Source organism: Anser brachyrhynchus, assembly GCF_964034855.1.
Source record: "Anser brachyrhynchus genome assembly, chromosome: 4".
Lineage (NCBI taxonomy): Eukaryota > Metazoa > Chordata > Aves > Anseriformes > Anatidae > Anser > Anser brachyrhynchus.
The window spans coordinates 23,015,158-23,037,607 of NC_137698.1; the positions used below are offsets into that span (position 1 = coordinate 23,015,158).

General features: G+C 35.5%; 1 protein-coding gene and 1 long non-coding RNA gene across 2 annotated transcripts in view; one reads left to right on the forward strand and one right to left on the reverse strand.

Annotated features, from left to right (window-relative positions):
* LOC308194612 (uncharacterized protein) overlaps window positions 1–22,450 on the reverse strand; it is a 975,354-nt gene that overhangs the window by 623,242 nt on the left and 329,662 nt on the right. The gene's annotated exons all lie outside the window — the stretch shown is intronic.
* LOC308194615 overlaps window positions 1–22,450 on the forward strand; it is a 38,597-nt gene that overhangs the window by 10,442 nt on the left and 5,705 nt on the right. Inside the window, exon 2 of the long non-coding RNA XR_013950759.1 lies at window positions 1–22,450. This exon is cut by the window's right edge and continues 5,705 nt beyond it. This is a non-coding gene — a long non-coding RNA (uncharacterized lncRNA).

Genomic DNA, 22,450 nt, shown 5'->3' on the forward strand with positions numbered 1-22,450 from the left:
ATTGTATGAAGACTCTTTGTCCTTGGAAAAGAACGGGACCAGCATCTATGCAACTCAAATCTATCAACAGAATTTTCAGGTCATAACTTGTAAAAACAACAACAACAAAAACTAGTCAATTAAATGTAATAGCATTTTTTGTCGGGTAAATTACAGTAAGAAATTGGTTGCTTGGGAATTATTCCTCTAGAAAAGCTAATTTCTTTGTATGCATAATTTTAAATACTTAAAAGTAATTAGGAAATGTACTTCATAAGCAATTTTAAAACTTAAAAAAAAAAACACAATTATTGCTTTAAAACATTTTTGCAAATATGCACATTCTTCTGTTAACTGCTCAAGGAAAATCTAGCTTGCCAAACCTGTGGCTTTTGAACAAAGTATCCACATTAATTAAATCTAGTTTGGCATTAGGGGGGTTATCGAGTGTTATAAAGTGAGTGGAAAGTGAATCTTGAATTATCACCATCTACAGTTTATTCTTTCAGTTTTTGATGAGCACTCAGAAAGCCTGATAGTTTTGCGAGGTGTTAACTGCTCTTTGTTCCTTCCACACCTCTCTGCTTGGGGACCTTCACCCAAAGATCATCTCTGCAAGAAGAGAATCCCAATCAAATCAAGCTCTTGCTTGGGGCTGGGGTGTTAGTGAGAGCTATAGAAGATCCGTGTTGATGCTGTTTAAGAACAGTATTTTAAGTCATTCTCATGATTTTCTCATTGTTTATTTTGCTAACAACAGCGAACAGAGGTATATAGCTGGTTACATCTTGAATCTACCTGTTTCCCATACCAACTGTGTTCAGTTATCAAAATAGCAGGCATTTATACTCCATAGACAGAATCAAGGATTATTTTACCTTTTTTTTTTTTTATCCAACACAGCATTATCAGCCCAACAAATCCTGTAGTGTTTTTAAGTTTCAATATATACTCAACCTAAAATATGTAAAAATATTTAAATCACTTATCTTCTTGACATTTGCAATAATTGCCATTGCTTGGCTTTCAGGTATAGTAATGATAATTCTGTGTTGTTCTTTTTTTTTTTTTTTTTTCCTCCCAAGTAGCATGACTTGAAAATTTCAAATGCAGATAAAGTATGGGCAATCATTAATGTATTACATTTTGCAAAGAGAGCCATTTTTTCCATCCTTGTGATAAACATGTGTTTTGTCCTGCCCTTTCTTAAGTTTTCACAGCTGATTGTCCATTTTCTTTTTTTCCTTTTGGCCATTTCAAAGTGTTCTGCTTCCTTGTAAATACATGCAGGGCCAGTAAGGTTACTTACTGCATCGCTGAAGCGATACAGAATCGTAAAACAGAGTAAAGTTTAAGAAAACATAATCAAGTTTTCACTTTGTATTTTACTATTTAATTTTTGTCTAAACATATAGAACTTCAACAGAAGAGCAAGATATTTGGTGTCTCATATGTTTTCTCAAAATAAAATGGAATTTATTTTGTAGGAAAGTAAGGAAAAAAACAACTAGCAAACACAATCTGAAATGCTAACCTGCAAGTCATTTATTTTTTTTCTGAGTATGCTTTAAAGCTTCAATTTTAGAGGTATATATGGCTGTGAACAAATCTAACATGAGCTGACCCAATTGTGGCTTGTACACAGACAACCAAAAGTAGCCCCTTCACAGGATGCTTTGGGAATTTTTAACTATTCATGACTGCTTTTGCCTAATACTTGGAACAGTGGCTGGATGCTTATCAGTGTAAATAGCTACCTACAAACTGAGATGTATGAATTTAACTAAAAGTGTTAATTACTTTATCTCTAATAATGTAAGTGCAAGTTTTACATTTGCACCTGATGACACAAATACTTGTCCATCAACTTTAAATATAGCCTTAGGATAGGAGGATAAGTGTTAACGTTGTTATTATTCTTTGTTTTAGCAGAGACATCCAGCTATAATGCTTATACAGTGATTGATTTTTCGTATCCACAGTAACAGTTGCACTTATCTATTAAAAAATCCTGTATTAGCAGCAGTTTGGGGATGAAAAACAGGTTTGTCTTAGGATGTTACTTGAAGGTGATGTCTAAATATGAAGAAAATTCACATAAACATGATCTGATATTCTACCTTGGTCAAAGACATTTTCCTATAGTTCACAGACAGGATATTACTGCCTCTTCAAAAGTTCTCATTTTGTAAGCCAGAAAAATTCATGAAAACAGATAATTGCTCAGCTGTGAGTATTGTTGTGCCCTATGCTGATCACCATGTTATCATAACCGTGTTTTGCTCTCGCCTTCAATGGCATTAGGCTTATGCACAATGCCCGTGTGCATAAGTGTCCTCTGCTGATGCGCTGCAGCTTGGAAAGGACTTTGACTGCCAGCAGCTAGCAAGCTCTGCCTTTATATCAAGTGCTCCAGGCCTATGGTTTTGAAGTAGAAGGATCAGAGTTCTTCTCAGATCTGCAGATTTGTGAAGCTTGTTAAAGCTTTTTATTAAATTCAGCTAATTTCAGAACTGTACAATAGCACTTATTCTCTTTTTGCAGTCCAAAGTCATGGTTTGTTCTTTTTTCTTTTTAGATTTACATATCTCTTTTGTAACTGAAATGTGAAAAACATGGTGTGTATTTTCCCACCATATTCCGTGGTCCACGCCAACTTCGTTTTATTTATGGCTAGTTTGTTGTTTGTTTTTCACTGTCTCAAATTAGGGTAGCAAAAAGTCCTACAAGTGTGACTGGTTATTGCATTGTAAGTTGTTATACGCATTCCAAAAAGCCTAAATAAAAATTTATATGGGGAAACCAAATGCACAAATTGTCCTCCATAGGGAAGGCTGTTGTATAATCCAAAACAAGTGTCATTTGTAGAAAAACAAAAACTAATGCTCAATAGCAAACTCAAAGGATGTATACCAAAAAAAACTGGCCAAAAAAAATAGCATAAAAATACACAATCTGCAGTTATATAACTTTATAATTATTGCTTCATAAGATCTGGAAAAAAAAAATGACACATTTTACATCAGAAATGTTTTCCAAAAACAGTGGCATCTTCCTGATACTGTTCTTTTGAGATTGATTTCAAAATGTACATGCTACATTTCCCAGCTGCGAGCAGCAACTCCCTGAATAAGGTAAATGTACATCATTTAATTTTTTGTTTAAGGGTTTGAAGTTCTTATAATTATCAAATATTTTAAACAGTGTCATGGATAGTGCAGACAGCTGCTTAATAATTCAAACAGGACACTGCACTGTGAATGTCACATCAAGATATCGACATTTTTCTGGCGGCTGAGATATTCCCAGACTTTATGTTTAATAGCACTATGGACTATTGCCTTATCACTACGTCTACAAATAGCAGCCTAAAGGATTAGGCAGGTTACTTTGATTTAAATATAACTGATACACAGTATGCTCAGGTATTTATATTTCTGTGTTATAATAACCAATTAGCATGAATAGTGCTTTTCTGTGCCAAAATTTGAACAAAAGTGGCTTTGAATTCTACATGAGAGATCAAACATAGCCCTGATGCCCGAGCTAAGGAAAGGTGTGAATTCACACTGCCCTTCCGCAGCACAGGGAGTGCTCCTGGCTCTCTGAACAGCACGCAACATGGGAGAGTGCAATTGCTGGGTACGGAAACTTCACTGTACCTCCCATGAGATGTCCAAAGCCAGTTGGAAAAGAAGGGCGAGGTTGATGGCTCCTCACCTGCAGTTAAACGTGTGCACAGTGGGCATACTTTCTAGTTTTAACTCTTTTAAGTAGATTTAGAAAATTCATGTTTCTAGAGTCATATATATATAAGAAAGACAGGAAGGATCATTACTCATTAAAAACAGACATTAAACTCATATATTTCTAGAACCACAAACTAAATATCAGACAGTGAATAATTGTTTTTTGAGCCAAAAGGTCTTCTCTTGAGGGCTTCTCAGAAATGTGTGAGCCCATCTGAGATACAGTGTCCTAACACTATCTGTTAGAATACGTTTCAAGATAGAAAAAAAACTTTGCAGCAATACCGCTGATTTTTAGCTCTCCTAGCTGTTCAGCTAAACAAGCCAAGGAGTAATCCTCTAGAGAAAGAAATGAATAAATCAGAAAGAGAAGGATAGAAATGTATACAATGTACAGATAAAAGAAGCATTTCTTTCTCATTAAAGAATTAGTGTGAATTGTAGAAAATATGAAAGTCAAACTATCAATATATCATCAACTTTCACCATTGCAATATATAACACACTGATACACAAACAACCTATATTTCAAGTTTTAGTGTCTTTTCTTTGCTTGAAAGAAACATTGCTAACATTGGGCTGCAAATACACATGAAAAAACTGTTTTTCAGAGAGGGAAGTGCTACTGAGGATAGTTTATAATACCATCTTCAATAATACCAAGTGATGACAGGCAAAGCTGAGTTGCTAATTTGTGAACTTCCATCTTACGTACTTTCTGCTTGCAAGAATGAATGTAATTAAATATATTTTATGAGGATTGAGGATTTCATTTTTTAATAAGTTACATGTGAAAGGCACAGTTTTCTCTATTGGTGCTAGACTATTAGAACTTGCAAATCAACATAACCGTGGCCAGAATAATTTTTAAACTATTCGTACAATAGTCAAAGCTACAACCGTAGGTGGTAAGGTCTTCTGCCACAGCATAGTGCTGCTGTAACAGAAGTATTATTTCCTGCAGCAGAAAAGCACAGCGGCCTGCTGGGTGATGAAAATACTGTTTCTGTAGCCGAAGTCCATCACATGTTGTACATCTTTATATAATGATTGTTGCTGCATCATGACTGCCAATACCGCTACTCTGACTGGTAAGTGGAACTTCTCTTTGTACTTCATGAAGTTCACCCTACAAGCTTTTAAATAATTAACTGACTCCTCTGGAAGCTATTTCATAATTTAACCTTTCGATAGAGACATGAAAGAAAAATTACATTTCTTGGTTATTTGAAACTGAAATGTAAGTGTTCGTTAACCTCCAGTGTTCAGGTCAGAGAAACTAACTACATCTGCAGAGGTGAAAGATACATGTTTTAACCTTAAGAAGATACTGAATCTGGGTTTTCTACATTCAAGATGTGTGCTGGAATTGCTGAAACATAGTCAAAGCTAAAACCAGTATTGCTTTTCTCTTAATGACTGTTTCTCAAAATAAAGCACTGAGACTTACCTTGTTATTTCACAGGGTACAGGAAGACAGTAAGATGCTACAGGTTCCAGATCCTGCACGACAGCAGTGACTAAATGCTTCTCAGGTGTAAGAACAGGTCAAACACATCCCTGTGCTAAACATTTCCTGACTCTGAATTAAGATGTTCCCCTGCATGGTGTGTGAGTATTCTGGTACGTTATTTTAAGACAGGCTGCAGAAACAAGTTAGGGATACACAAAAACTTATTCTAGCCTCTCTTTTGCTTTAGGAGACACAGTATCTGCAAGTCAGACAGTATAGCATTTTCTACAAATATGAAAACTTCTGTGAAAGATATTTCACCCTCTCCATTTGTTATTAATTTTTTGTGTGCCTACCTTTTGTTGAAACCCGTGTTTTAGTGGATAATGTGTAAACGGTTCACATGACCGTGCTAATGGACATTACCCAAAATACCTATTTTAATAAAGTTTCAGTGGTTATGAAGATGCTGAAGCAGTACACTCAATCTGAAACTATATATTCAATAAACCACTTACTACATAGTTTAATCCTTAAAGATGACACCATGTTAAAAACCCAGTTCAAATCTAAGACATAACATTTTGCCCTGGTAACATCCGGAATGCTGGCAAAAAAAGAAGAGTCATATATTAAAGCTTCCAGAAAGCATGCTTTGAGTCTAGAGCATTTGTTTGGATTTAAAAGTAGTCTATACCTTTTTTCAAAGCAGGGCATTTAGAGACTGCTTTCCTTTAATACTCTGCCATTTTTATTGTAAAAAGAGACTAAGGCCTTGGACAGTAGCATATGTTAATTGGATTAAATCACACAGGAAAAGCAATTATGACTATAAATAAAATAGCTGGCAATGCATTCCTCAGGGTATGATCTATACATTAAGAAGTGGGATCAACAGACCATATGCTAACCCCTCAGCCACCCAGATAAGGGGGCTTAACTTTAACTTCCAAGTATAGAAATTTCCATATTTTCAGGTTTGGAGGTCAAATCAATTTGTTCCATAAAGAAGTACAATAACTGTCAGGATCTATGTTGAATAGTGTCCCTTTAAAAGGAGACAGTATGTAATGGACAGTATGAAGGCATTCAATGTCTTGTTTTACCCATTGGGGATGGTCCATTATCCCTTTTATTCAATGCTTCTCCTGTGCTTATTTGTGCATGATTAAATAAAACATAAGTATATTAAAGATATCCAGGATGTGGTGGTCGTGGGGGGCTGTTTGCTTTTCCTGGAAAATTAACAATTTTACATTTAGGGTTATAAAAATATTGCATGTAAATAGAAGCGAAGAAACATCTCTGCTGACACTGACAGAGTGAATGCACAGGTTTGCCTGTTAATCACCATAAATTGCTAGACTTGCTTTAATGGAATTCCAAATACACAGAGAGGAATTGCCATGTTTTTAAACTTCAAAAGCTCTGAAAAAAAAAAAAAGTGTGGTAAAATGGAGGTGCTAAAATTTTCTACCAGAAATTTCATCACAGAAATCTCTTATGTAGCCGATAATACTCACATCTTTCCTATCCCTAAACTCTACTTTTGGAGTAATTTCTCTTATTTATTGCCAACAGAACACCCAATCTCTGATACTGTAAAAGTTTCCTGAATTTTATTATTTACATGCCTTCTATATTCCAAATAACTTTTGACCTTTGATAAGAAAAAAAGAATAAAATAAAGACGGAAGGAAAAAAGGAAAATGCAAAAATAGAAAAGAGAAAGGAAAAGGGAAACAAAAACACAAATGAAAAACAGCTGATGGTGTCACTCAAACAACATTCACTCCAAATTAGTAGTGTATGTGCTTAAGCGTATTCCAAGACCAAACCTCTTAAAATGGACACGTGGTATGACAGTTCAGTAGTAGATGTGTTTGCCAACAGGAAAGTACACAGAATGGTAGTAATATTGTATTAACTGCAATTTATGCAAAGAGTAGATAACATTCTAAATAGCTATTTCAACATTTCTGCTGATAATAGGATGTCTGACACCTTTTATGCATATTTGTTTACTATTTAATTATAAATATATAACATTATATAATTATTATATAATTAATAAAATCATGTAAAATTATAATAATATAATTTATATGATTATGTCATTATATAATTATATAATGTGTTTTGATAATGTTTATATTATTTATATACATTATTTCTTATTGAATGAAGACTGTGTACAGTGGCTCTACTCTGCCCCTTTTTGCTTCTGAAGTTCCCTCTGTTAGCCCATAGCCCCCATGCTGCTGGTTGCAATCAGTGTAGGTACACAGCTTGATCAAACCTTCCAAGGTTACGCTGTGCCTGAGTCCACGCCAGCATCCACATCAGACTTAGCCCAATTAAGAATCTCTTATCTGAAGCATATTACATCTCATTGTCATTTACAAAGACTCTATAGAAAACCTGTAACTCCTTTACTCAGTTTGGAAGAGAGGCTAAATACCACTGGACTTCAGAAACACATTGTCGAAAAATCATTTGTGATGACCTGCAATGAAGAGTGACCACAGTCCTCTAAGTGCACACAAATGTTTTCTGTTGAAGGACACATACTTCTCAGGCAGGATAGAGAGGAGATAGCTCTCCAATCTATATGGATAGTTAGTTGTAGAACATTATGCCAGATGTTTCATAACCGAACTGACTCATCCAGCTATTTGAAAAATAGCCTCTTTCACATTTCTATAGAGTTCAAAACTCTACTGACTGCCATTCACATTTCTTTGCACGACGAGATCGTGACTGCTGAGAACATTCAGATTTATCTAGCATTCCATATAGTTAAAACACGCTCCTAGTCCTGAAAGTCAGTGCTGTTGCACTGCATCTAAGGCAGGTCTGGGCCAGTCAAGGTAAGACTAGGACTTCAGTTGTCAAAAATACAAATACAGGAAATACATTCCATCCTTCAAGCAAAAATAATAGAGGGCTTATGGTAAATAACAAGTATTTACTACAAAAAAGAATATTAGAACTCATAAAGGCGTAGTTTTCAACATGTTTTGCAAAGCTTATTTTGTCATTTATTTTATTAAAATTTTAGTCCCTTAACTGTCACCAATATTACCTATACTTTTGAGTTCCAAAATACTGGCTCAAGAGAAAACAGATGAATAAAATTCATCACCCCTTCTTTCTCTCCTCCCCCCTGTTGTAGTTGTTGCTGCATGTCAACAACATTTTGCTGTTGCTTTTCTGAATTGTTTCTCAACTAGATTCCCCTTAAAATCCACAGGAAATAATACAGAAAGTTTAGAGGACATACATGGTTAGTAGCCACAGAATGCCACTTTTTGTAACTAGCTTGGATATAGAGAGGAATAATTAAAAAAGAAGAAATATGATGATAGTATTGGACTGCATTCTGGCACTTGAATGCTATTTTGCACGGATCCCTTTGGAACAGTCTTTTGGTAATGAGGCAGTCATTGATCTGATTCATACCCTGCAAGAAGGGGCATCTGGACTACATGTTCGCAGCTAGTAAGCAACAAACCAAAGCACAGGACACTAGTTTAGCTTTGCCTAGGATGGGTAATTTGTTAGCCTGCGTTTTTCCAGTAAAGAGTTATTTATATCTCACTATCCAGTAGGCTGACACCTGGGGTTGGCAGCACCTGGCAGCGTTCTTAATGAGTTCACCAGCCTTGCCACTGAAAGTGCTGACTTCAATAACTGCACTGCTACATTTACTGTAGAAAAAAAGGTACAAACCAGAATGCAATGAATTAAAAAGGTCAGTGAAACAAATGTGACTTTTTTTTTTTCTGTGCTAATATAGTTAGAGTGTAATTGGTAAAGAGAATAAGAAAGACAAAAAAGAGTATACAAAAACTTTCACTGTCATAAATTCACAAGAGTATTTCTTTCATAATGTTGCCTATCAGTAACAAAAAGGTACTTTCCACTCATGAACATTTTAAACAGTTAATAAATCATAGTCAAATTTATTTAAACAAGACAGTTTGTTATCCTCTCTTTAAATACTACTTCAACTACAGGCTCCTGGTGAGTAAACATTTGAAAAGGCATCACTTGTTTGAATTCCATCCTGAGTGATTGAAAAATAAATGGAAAACTAGATTTTCAGATTCGTTGTAGGCTTGGAGCACATTTGGCATCAATGGGATCGGAGAACTTGCCAAATGACACTGTCATCCCAAAACTATGGCAGGACTCACTTTAAAGGGTACAAGAATTACTGACAGCTTCACTAAAAGCACCTTAGCAAGAATGTAAGGCTTGGACACTGGTTTCAGTGGCTTCTGATGGCTTTTCTCTTTCTGGAGCTGGTCTGCCACTTGTACCTCCGGGGGGATGCTGACCTCAGAGCACCACCAGTTTATGACATTTTATCCCCGAAATGGTGCTATTATTTTCAAGTGCTTTATGCATATTTGAAACAAATACTTAGGTATAATTCTTTTAAAAGACATAAAACACGTAAGTTATATACACTGAATGTGCTTTAAAGAATTAGATATATTTATGTAAAATAAGGGGTATAGTCATTAACAATAGTTTGTGTCCTAAGGGGTTATTTATTTTGTTCAAAAAGTAAAATTCAAAAAATGGAAAACATATCAACAGCCCTTAGCCATGATGATGATTCCCCCCTCCCCAAGCACATCTACAGCTCTCAGCCATGATGGTAACTTTTTCCCCAAAGCACCAGAAATAGCAATAACCCAGTGTAATTATTGATTCTTACTATATCTATAATTAACAGACAACACACTAGCATCTATAATGTCCATCACAAAAACATTATAAAACATTTATCATGGATTTATAAATTATTTGGGGCTACTACTAACAAGCACCATAAATGTATTATTCATTTTTTGTAAATTATTGAAAAACCGATAGTTTTGCAAAAAATGAACATGAGAATAATTTAATTTCTCCATTTGTGTTTTGAGAGCTATAAATGCCCATTAAAGATGGATAGCCTACGACTTTGAAGTCATCAGGCAAACACCGTTCTACGTTTAGGAACTAAACTTACTATAGCTGGCTTTGTGACAGCAACACAAAACATTTTAAAAATCACATGCAAAACAAACTAAAGACCAAGGCACAAATTTCATTATCTTTAAAAAATCTTTCCAGAAAGTTTGAATTCTTTGATGAAAGCCTTGGTATTTCATGTGATTGTTGAAGTTTACTATGAATATTTTCTCTAATCAAAGCTTGACAAATATAAAATTGAATTAATTTTTATATATTGTGATGTAAAGATATCAAGAACCTTGTTTGACAATGAAATTTTAAATAAAATCAAGGACATTTTCAAAGTCATTTTAAAAGTATAATTGCAAGGCATCATTTTACTTTATAGAATGGAATATTCATTTGAAGGAACTAAATATAGGCTATCTCTTTATTCTCCCTCATTCTAAGAATATCTTTGGTAGCTTAAAAGTGCTCCATTTACCCATAATTATCTTTTCCCACAGTGTTCCCAGATGTAGGACTCCCAAAATGCAATCCCACTCATCTGCACAGCTATTGTAAGAAAGTCTGAAGTGTATTACAGAATATGGAATGAATAATGCATATTTATTGGAATATCTTATGTAAACTTGCACACTGTGATTTAGCACTTAAGTAAATTACCTTAAAGACAGTATCAAGTTTTCCACCAATGAAATAAAATGAAACTACTGTGATTGATGGTAGTAGGAATTTAGTATCATAAAATACATTTTTATACCTTCACACTCTTCTCAATCTCTTATCTTCGAAGAGAGAGAAATACTCTATGTAAAAACATGACAGCTAATAATGGCTTTATTTATGTGCTAAAGGTCTACTTGGAGTACTTTATAAAGGCAGTGAAAGAAATGGTATAGCATCATGTAAATGAGAAAAAAAAATAAAGAAAAAATAAAACATCATTAAGCTTATGATAGAACCACCCACAAGTTAATAGGAAAATAGAATAAAGAGATATTGTTTCACTGCATCTAAGCACTATGATTATAGCCCTACTTTTGCATAGAAATTCCATATAAAATCCAAGTACAGTAAAATTGATAGGAACTTTTTCATTAGATTCTGTTGACTTTGATCAGACATTACATTTCAAATGGTTTCTTTAAAGCAAATAAATGAGGAAAACAGTATACCATTCACACACATTTTCCTGAGATATCCTGGAATAATCTGTGGGATATATACAAAGGTACTATGCCACTGCATCTTAAGAAATTTTGTCATAGATCTGTGAGCTTATTCAGTAAATGCCAATAAATAATGGAAGCCTTTAGAAAGGGAGAAAATACATGACAAGTAGGCAAATTGATGCTATTCAAAAGAAAAAATTAAGATAGTTAGGAAGTCAACCATCTGGACTTCAAATATCAATAGCTGAATATGAATGATTAGCGAGAGAAAGGAGTCCAACTTGGTGTGCTTCTCTTTAAGAGACATCCATAGAGAAGTCAAATTTCATCTCACTATGAAAAGAAAACTGGTTAGAACCCATTAATCATAATGCAGTATAGAATAAGGTGAAAAATAATACAAGGTACATTAATAGATAAAAATGTCTAGTGATTTTTTTTTTTTTTTGCAATTTTGCAATAAAAACAGTGCCAAAATATGACCCAGAAAATTAAAAAGCTAGAAACTGAGAAAAAATAGTTTTAGGAATGAATAAAAACAGGCAAATACTGAATAATGAGCAAGATTCTTGACACCTGTTTGCACATAAGACCTAACCTGTGAGGGAGGCCCCTCATTTACATGACTGACTGGCTCTGAATTATGTGACAGTGATTCTGATATCACCTAATTGCCTTCATTTTTATTTAAATAACTAACACAGATCACTACATATATTGAAAATAAAAAATAATTTAAAAAAAACCTGCCGATAACATTTAATTAAAAGATAACATAAAAATATGTTGGCCTCAGAAGTTAAAATACAATTAAAAATGACTTATTATCAAATACTTGAGACCATCAGTTGCTCCCATACCCTCCTGAGCAATTTTCAGTTTTGCACATTCGATTGCAAATTTTGCATGTACATTTCAAATGCACACTTTGGATGCTTTATTCCTAAAAGAAAGCCAATTATAAATCATGCTTGATGCAAAGAAAGTGAAAAAGTTTTACCACTTTTGCTCAGATTCATGTACCACATGTACGAGAAAGGGAGCAGAAACAAAACAAAACAAAAAATAAAACTCCATTCAATATAGAACCTATCTGCTGCATAGTAAAAGGCAATCACACATGTACTATGTTAGTTTTCTTTGTTCACATATACCTATGAAATTTGCTACAGAAGACTTCATTAGGAAAGGATTTTCTGTACGTATCATTTTCACAGGAAATGAGGAAAACAAGTGCAGACATCTAAAAAGAGTATATACATAGGGCTAAGAACTTCTTTGCAAAAGGTATTGCAACAGGTATGTCTTGGTTAACAAAAGCTCCCTAAATGCTATTTTTAAATCACTCTTGAAAGCTAGCATACACACAGAGAGAAAATAGACAAAATACCTGAAAAATAACACACAGAGCCCACTGAAGAATGTTTAGAAATCAAGGTGCTTCTTTTTTACTTGGTGTTGTAAGCTGAGAGGGAGAAAAAGGACACAGACTTGCATCATAATACTGGAGCTCTTAAGTTTGATCTAGTGATTTAGTAAACTTTTGTTCGAGCTACTCTGTTCCCACTCTAGGGAAGGTTTTGTCTGGATCACATCAGATTCTGTTTGAGACTTGCAGCAGGAGAGGAGGTAGTCTGCACTTTTGCTGCAAGCTCTAACAATTTCATTATTGCTGCTGTTCATTTTAATTCAATATCCTCAGGATACTTCTTTCAAAACACTTTGAAATATTTAGCTGCTTGTTCTCCGAACATCCGTTCAAATAGGATATGAACGTGTAGCCAAAAGAATGGGAAAAAAAAAATCACAATAAGGAGAGTAAGTCCTCATGGTATATAATTAATGATGCAAAAATCTTCAGTTTATGGGGGTGCTGTAATTAATTCTCAGAAAACTGCAGATGTCAAGACAGTCCCATTTTGAAGGAAAAAGAGAAGAGAGTGGGGAAAGGTCAAAAGCCACACAAGCAAAGGCCAATACAATGTAGTAAGAGTTTAATGTACTTACAGCTCCCTTATTCCAACCCCAACCCCCACTACTAGTGAATCTGCAGCTGGAAGTCAGTAATGTATAGCATCTGTACATTTTGCATCAATTAGTGAGATTCTGCTACAGGAGATAACAGGAGACGTTTGCACATACCCCGAGAAGCCAGTGTGACAAGAAAAATCAGTGCAGCACATTGCCAGGAGGAAATACTGTTTAAACATAGTGCTGAAATAATATATAACCCCTACAAACTGATTTAGTCACCACTTGAAAATACAAATGTTTGTATCTTGTTATTTGTGGTAACCTTAATCTCAGTCAAACTCTGTCTTTGGTTTGATATTAAAGATCTGGGAAAAGTGACTGATCTTATACTGCCATCTCAATATTGTTCATACACTCGGCAGTCACTTTGTTGTTTTCAAAATGTGTTCCTGTGTTGATAGTTTTAAGGTGAAGCAGTACTTCAGAGATTGTACCTGCTTCTTGAATGAATGTATGTTTAAGGCCTTTTTTTTTTTTTTTTTTTTTTTTTTTTCCAAGGGCTTCCTTTGAGAAATAAGAGCAGGAACACTTGGAGAATTCACACTCTTTATGCACAGAGTAAATCATTTAAATTATAGATGGTCTCTATGGAAAACAGAATATATTTAGACCTGAGGCATTAGAAAAGAAAGATAGCTACTTTAGATTTATATCCTCAATAGAAGATACTTTGAAAATTTCAGGCAGGACTTATATCAGTGTTTGCTGCCAATGACGACACAGATTTTTCAGTCTGCCCAGATGAAAAATACTGGATGTAGGCTGGCTTCCCCTTGAAGATGCTAAGATGCCTAATTTACAACTAACTCTGCTCAGCTTCCCATTCACTCTGAAAGTTACTTTGTCTCTTACCTTGACGTAGTTAACCCTTTCCCATGTGCTAAGTTGTCCTGTTTTACTCAACAGTCATCTTGCATTAGGAGAGGTGAGTGAGCATTTCCTCCTGTTTACAACCTCTTGTAGTTGAGGTACACTTGAGTCCAGGCTACCAATGCCCACGACGCTTGCATACCGATATGTACGCGCTCCTATGTGCACATACTGCCCCGGTGCCAGAGCAGAACCTGGCTCCCACATGCCGTGTACCTATATCGCAGAGCACACCCGGCAGAGCCTGAAGCGCCCCATGATGGGACATCTGGGAGGAAGCCCGAATGTGCGGTGCTGGCATGGGCTGCAGCACACAAGCGGCGTGTTCCTCTGTGGCAGCGGGACGTGGCAGGGGATGGCACCGCCCACATTTCCACGAGCAGCAGGACAGCTCTGGCAGTGTTACTGCAATATCCATAAGCAATAGTCAAATATTAGAGAACGAGTAAAGAGTGTTTCCTCTATTTGCATTACATGACGCCAGAAGGGAAATTATAGATTTTGCAAACAGATTGATGCACAGCGTATTAACAACAGCTTTCTACAGACACTAACCCTGACTTTCTGTGGCTGCCATGACTGTCATTGATTTGAGCCTTAGGAGTTCAGCAGATTGAATTACATGCTGTGATATTAGTCAGTGATATATTTAGCTTCTTTCTTGTCCGTGCTCTTTCTGTAGTCAAATAGTTGTGATTTTTATGGATAGGATTAAATAATAACTGTAAGAGTTTGTGAAAACAATTTTTCTCTAGGTTTAATATGAATTGATAGCTATGATTATTTGCTCTCTCAGTCAGCTATGGCATGTTCTTTAAGTTGTGAGTTTCTACAATACACATCTGAATCTACAGTGAAGGTAATAAAATTTTCTACTTACAACTTCCTGTAAACAGTCTTATTAACGTATTGTTGCAGAGCTTTGGGGATTTGTAAATATTTCTGGATACAGAAAGCACTTTACCAAAAGGAACTAATGTCAGTCCAGTGCAAGTCTGCAACTGCCACGTGATACGTATCTCCATCATCCCTTTCCTCTGCCTCCCTAATTCAAGACATATTCAAGTACTTCAATGCTATAATCTAGAAGCAATAAACACCTAGACAGAGGAAACGTAATAGGAGGGAGATACCAGCTGCAACATTACTTTTAAACTCACAAGCTATTATTTTTGTTGTTTAATAACATTATTGTTTTGATCATATTTAGCTTGAATTTCACAGCTGTCTCTTTCTTTACTGCATCTGAGAACACCAAGGAAAATTTTTCCTGAGCCTATTTCAAACTCAGTCACCATCATTTCAGCAGAGAAATCATGAAGTTTCTGACCAGTGATGGATATTACTTTCTTTAATTAATACAGAATTCCATTGATAGCTTCATTTCAGGTCGTCATGATGTCATATGATATCCTAAGATTAAGGTAATTTTAAAGGACAGTGGTGAAAGTATTGCGTGATGACATCAAATTCTTCATCATGATACCTGAAGTGAAAAGGACTATTAATGTGTCTCTCGGGAAGATTTTTTTTTGAAGAGTTTATTGCATCCAGTAATCTCAACAGAGGAAACGAATCCCAAATTACTGGGGAAAAGACCAAACATGAAATTCAATGGGTTGAAAATAGCTTTAAAACAAAAGGTTTGAGTAAAAAATAAAGTACAGTAGCAAAACATGTCCCCACATTTTTGTATTATTTCTGTGAGGGAGAGAAAGCAAATGCAATGAGAAAAATGAGAATTCTGTTTAGTTAGACCAATTTCAAGGTATGGAGCTTTCTTCAAATTAAAGCCCCTTGAGAAGACAAAGCTGTAGAAATACAAACTGATCAAATATGTAAGTTAACCCCTTGTAATAGTTCAATTTAATTAGTTAAACTCCATCTTCAAACTGTTTTAATATATCGGTGACTATGGTGGAATTTCAGTCAATGTAAGTAGCCTGTGGTCAAGGAGAGCTTTTATCATTTATAGACTCCTGCTAAACTACAGCCCTTGCTGTTGCATCCTGACCCACAGATTGAGTGCTCCGCCTTTATCACTCTGAGATTGGATTACTCACCGAACCCTGCACAGGGCTGCCTACGAAGCTCTTCTGCTACCAAAATTCAAAGACGGATTTGTCATGTTTGTACAATGAAAAAACTCCCTGCTACAACTGAACTGAAAGAGTTAAGTGCTACATTTAATTAGCTCCTCATTCAGGATGGCGCAACAGAATTATAAATAGAAATCTTTCAGCATCTTTTATATCCTCTTGTATCTTGAAGTTGATTAAAACATGAATTCTGTTTGCTGTATTGATTTCTGAAGTTAGATCAATCTCCAGACTTTTGGCTTGGATGTCTCAGTGCTTCTCAATCTTTTGCCATTTGATAGACACTCCACTTTTAAAAGATTATTGAATTTGGTTTTACATTCACATGACACTGTTTCTTAGCCTAATAAAGTAACACTCCTACAGAACTGAAATAGTGCATTCCCATCAACAGTTTCAAGAGACTCGTTATGAACACATACACATGGCAAGATCATTAAACCTGAATTTTAACCGACAACTATGGATAGTCTGGTAAATAAAAATGAATTAACGTGAAAGATATTAAAAATAAAGCTCTGGAATTGGATTAAAGTAAACACTGTAGCAGTAAACTGAATGTCCAAGTCAGGTATGGCCACTCTGCAGTAGTCCTTGCTGGCCCATCCATGCAGCATGATGTGGTCACTGGGGCCCACATTGACCCAGGGCTGGAGGAATGTGGGTCTGTAAGGCATGTGATGTTAAAACTGGAATTGAGACATCATGAAGCAGCTCTCTACAATGCTCTTATTCTCATTACTGAACACCAGCCATTAGCACACCAAAATTAATTAAGAAATAAAAAGAATAAATCAAGTCATGAGGAGAAAAGTAAAGCAGCTAAAGCTCCAAAGGGTTAAAAAACTCTCCAGACAGCTGGACGAAATTCAAACCATGCCTCAATTTACAATTGCATGCAAAGTGTGCCTCTCAATAAAGACAGAAAGTGATTCTGACACACTTGACAGTTATAAGTATATTTGATTATTTTAGACACAGAGTAAAAAAATATTGAAACCAAACCATGAAGTTTGGAGAACTACTGCATCATGTACAAGAAAGAAATAAGAAAAATGTGTTTTTAATTAGAAGATACAGAAAGGAAAATGAAATTATACGTAAGCTTATGCCAGATCTGCTATGAAAAAACTACCTTGCACCTTTGGAGATAAAACATAGGTGGTGCAAAGTTTGCAAATATGGACAAAAATAGCGGCACGACTAGTTCGTATTAATTTCTCATCAGAGGAAAGGATAAGGCCACAACAAAAGGTGATTATACTATCAGCCTTAAAGCTACTGGTATATTTATTGTTCATTTTTGTTGTGGTTGGATACAAGCGTGTAAGCTGTTATGATATCGGAAACGTTAGAGCCTCTGAATGAAAGCAATAGATATTAAAAGGCAAACAATTAAGACCATGACTTTATTTCCTCTGAAGACATAAAATAATTAGATAACAGAGAATTGGAAAAGGTAAGATTTGTAATGGTATCATGAAAAAGGGTAACCTTTAAAAGTCTGTCCAGCTATAGGTTTAAACCAAAGGTTATAGTCATTGAAGAGGAAGGGAACTAATCCAAGTGAATAAGAGCTGCTGATGACTTACCATGGAAAATGAAACGAAGTACAAACATTTCAGTATTTATGTCCTTCAGAAAAGCTGAGTTTTTTCAAGCTCTTAATTAAAAACAATGTCTCTTGAACTTTGCATGGCAGTGCAACTGGGCTTGCTGCTTGGGAAAAACCAGTATTCTTCCAAAGAGGAAAACATGGTGATGTAAGCTATTTGCAGCAATTTTTCAGTATCACCTGCCTCACAGGACTCTGTTCAGCTTCCTTACAAAAACATGCATGGTTTATGTACATTGTGCATTAATTTTGAAAAGTATGGTTTTCCCAGACTTCTACTTGTTGTGTGCTTGGCTCCCATGTTTGTAAATGGAAAATGTATTTCTGATGACTCACTTAGGTTAAGTTTTGGTCTGAAGAAAGAGTGAGCCAACAATCACAGTGACCAGGGGCTTTGGACAGCTCTATGAAATAGCTATCAGAATAAAATTAAGCTAACGAAACCATTATTTGTATTTGCTAAAACTTAAGATATTTACAGGGCAAAATTTACTTTTAGGGTGCATTTGAAGGAGACATTGCTGACTTATGTGTAAGCAAGGACTAGAGATTTTATGAAAGATAGTGTAAGAAAAAAAAGTCTAAACTCCTTTCCTGAAGAGCAAGCCCAGGAGCACTGCTGTGGTTAGTCCAGGAGACTCATTCTTAATAAAAACCTTGAGAAACAAAGATAATTAATTAAACAGATATGCTTCCAGGCAATAAGCACAGCACAATCTTTTACACAGCTGTCTTCCAAAATGGTACCAGTGAGGAAGCCTTAAATTATAGTACTGAATGTTAAGGTAAGTGCCTGCACGAGATGTGCAGGGGCAAGCAGTTGGGGCAGTGACCCATTTGTCAGTGGTGTAAGCCCATGAGTCTAAGCCTAGAATGTCAAATTTACGAGGTTACTTTGGCCTTTGTTCACAAATATAAACATTTCATATCTTTATTTACGGGAGGCATAAACTACTTATTTCCATTGCCCCAGAGCGCCTGACAGCCTTTCTAGTCTTTTGAGGGAAAAGAGAATTATTTTTCCGTTACAAATGTATCCTGGAAAAGAAATGAAGTGTACGTTTTCTATCACTTAGACTGTGATTAATTTGCTTACAGCAGATTTTGTGTTGCATTTCATTTGCTCAGGGCTAGTTTCTGGCACTGTCAATTACACTGAATCATACAGAAATACTCAGTTATAGAAATCAGGCGATTTGTTAGAGCCCCCGCAAGTGACAACATCAGCATGCAAAAAAACATCTTACATTCCTTCTGTTCCCTCATGAGAGACAATTTCATAACGTAAAGGAGCAGAACAGCTTAAAACTATGATAAGTTTATTTCCTCACTCATTGGAGGCTTTGCTATCTGCACTCACCATCTTACTTACAGCCTGCAAAAGGTCATACCAAAAGGTAAAATAAATGCAAGCGCTGGAGAGATATGAACAATGTGTGATCAGTGACTTCTTCTGCATTAAGGTGACCTCAAATCCTGGATCCTGATGACCTTACTCAGACATTCAGAAATTCAGAGATATTGATGGCTTTCAAGGGTCTGCTTACATCAACCAAGTATCTCTGGGCTGCAGCTGCACTGCACCCAGAACCCAGGGGAAGCTTGGCAGAGGCTGTGTGGAAATACCCATACCAGCTGAATACTACCCAGACATTCTCAAGGCAGGAATAATCCACACTTGATCAGAAAAGATTTACAGTATCTTTCCATTGTTTAGCTTCTATTCTTACAATACCTGGCTTAAATTGACTTATTTTAAAATAGGGTACTGAATAAAATAAATGGGCATGCATTTGAAAGATGACTGCATACACTGTGCACTGCTTGCTGAAAACATTTTGGACCTCTGTTAAAAAGAGTTCATGTTGTCAGGAACTTTAAATGACTTTGAATGACAAACGTATCTATTTACTCTGTACACACACACAGAAGAAATGCCTGGGAATTAAAAAAAAAAAAAAAAAAAGAAAGAAAAAAAAAGAAAAAAGAAAGAAAGCAAATTTTTTGGCACCTCTAGGTACTCTGCAATTACTACTAAAACAAAACCATTGAGTCTTTGCATGGGGAAAAAAAATGAGGAAGTATATCAGTCGTACTACTAACTCATTAAAAGATTACAATTTCCCATTAAAATTACATTAAAGCCTATTAGGGTTCATCAGCACATTTGGACATCCACCCTCAACTACAGCGAGCAATCTAAGCGTATCGTGCCCCCATCAATAAACCTCACTCTTGGAGAAGGCTTCCACGAGCAGGGCTCCGCAGCCTGCAGTGTGAGCTGGCTCATCACCTGCTGGCTCAGGGGCAGGGGAAGGCAGCACGGGCTTCATTACCAGACTTGTAGGCTTGTCCTGAATCTCGGCTTCAGAGCCAAGCTGTCTGCAGAATCAACTTTCTAAAGATTAAAATAACATTCACCTACTGTTACAAGAAATACATTGGATTCCCCCAGTGTTGTGCCTGGGATGAAGAAATATAACCAGAAGACTATTAGCACACTAGAATGCGATGGCCCCCTGTACAGAAAGCATCACCTTTGTTTTGTCCTCAATGGATGACAGAAATCTTTCCACGTCTGAAGAAACAAGAACCTATTCAAAATCATCAAAATTGAAATCCCTTAATTCTGTTCATCCCTTTATTTAATTATTACCAAATCACTGCACCAGTTTTCCACCTTTACCTGATAAATTTAAATGGAGACGGTAATTTAGACATACTGGGGCAGATAAAACTTACTTATACACAGAAAATATATACCAGGTGTTGAAATTACATAGCAAAATGAAATTGAATGAAACCGAACCTGCTCAGTTAGAAAATTGATTTCTCACAAGTTTTTAAAATAAGCAGTGTTGCCCACTTCTAATTCTGGCAAAACCTGGGAACTTTAGGCTTATCATAGGAGCTTGGCTAGCAGGAGCTGCAGAGAGGCAGCACTGAGTTCTCAACTAAAGAAAAGAAGTACATGACAAGAATATCCATGTTTAACCATTTTCTAAATTGGAGAAAAACTATTACCCTTCACAGCTTCCTGATCATGCCCATTTCAGAGTTAGTACCATTTGATTTCAGGGTTATTGGCCTTTTCTGGTGTTATTCATAATAAAGAGATTGATGCTACGTTTCTATTTGAGCACATTTAATTCCGCAGCATTCTCTACTTCCACACTATCATCATTTATCTAGATGGCAAAATGTATCTCACTCCAAAAATATCATCTCTGGCTATTTTTATGATCAGAAAAAGAATATCTGGTCAAGAAATGGAACCGACTGTACGTCACATAATGGAAAAAAAACAGTGACATTGAAAAGCAATAACTTGAAAGAATAAGTGTATCATTTTATGTCATTTACAAAGAAATCAATGGAAGTGAATCTGCTGTGCAAGCTATGGCACATAAAAGTGAGACTAATCAATTTATGGAGAATGTTCTATATATTGTTACAATTTGCAGTAATTTTCTCTACTCTGAGTCCGATAAGAATTTCCATTTCCTTATAAAGTATTCTCCTATCAGTTTCTCCTTCGGGATTCAAAAACCAGTATTGATGAACAGGAGAAATGGCAAAAAGAAAAGTGTTTCTGATTTTTTTTTTTCCCTGTATTCTCTTACTTTAGCTTGAATAGCCATTAAATAAAGATTTTTTAAAATGAAATAACCATAACCAATGAAAAAGCCAGCATTGTGCTGGAATATATACAACATTAATTTGCATACTTTTGTCAAGTGTTATCAAAAATGTTGTATCAGAGAAACTTCTACGCTTGTGCATGTAAGGTATGCTTCATCATTCCATCCAAAGCCAGTATGTTATTTTCCTGCAGCCAAGTATTCTTACTGGAATGAGGTTCATGTATAAGCAAAACTGAAAAATATGATGCACAGTTAAGCTGATTTTTATGTTTCCACTAGCTTTAAAAGGGTCGTTATCAAATCTTATTTTCCCGAGGTAAGTGGAACCAATTCCAAAAATATCCCCCTGCTCATATCTAGTATAATATGATAAAAGATTTTCCTTGACAATATCTTAAATTCTTTGTACTTTCCATGATAATTCAGAAGTCTTTTTTTTTTTTTTAAAGTTGTTGAAAAGAAAGTTGTATTAATGAGACAGAAAAGAAGACTAATTGAATTTCACTCCTGTCCTCTACAGAACAATCTTCTGGTATTTCTAGTTATTTCATTCTGTAGGACAGTCCTCTTTTTCTCTTCCATTGGAAATGTTTATTGTTGCATTACAAAAAGTAGTTAAAAATAACCCCCAAAGATATTTGCAACTTCCCCATTTGAGAAAGTCCTAATACATCGCTGGTTTAGTTAAATTGCAATTTTTCTTTCCAGTGTGATCTTCGTTGTAGACGATTGGTTATTTAATTCAATAAAGCAAGCCTAACTCATAGTCTCTTTACTTTGTTTGTAAAGGACTTTGCATAATAAATGAAAAGGTTTTATTATTTGCACTCCATTCAGTGAAGAAAATGTTCAACTTAAATA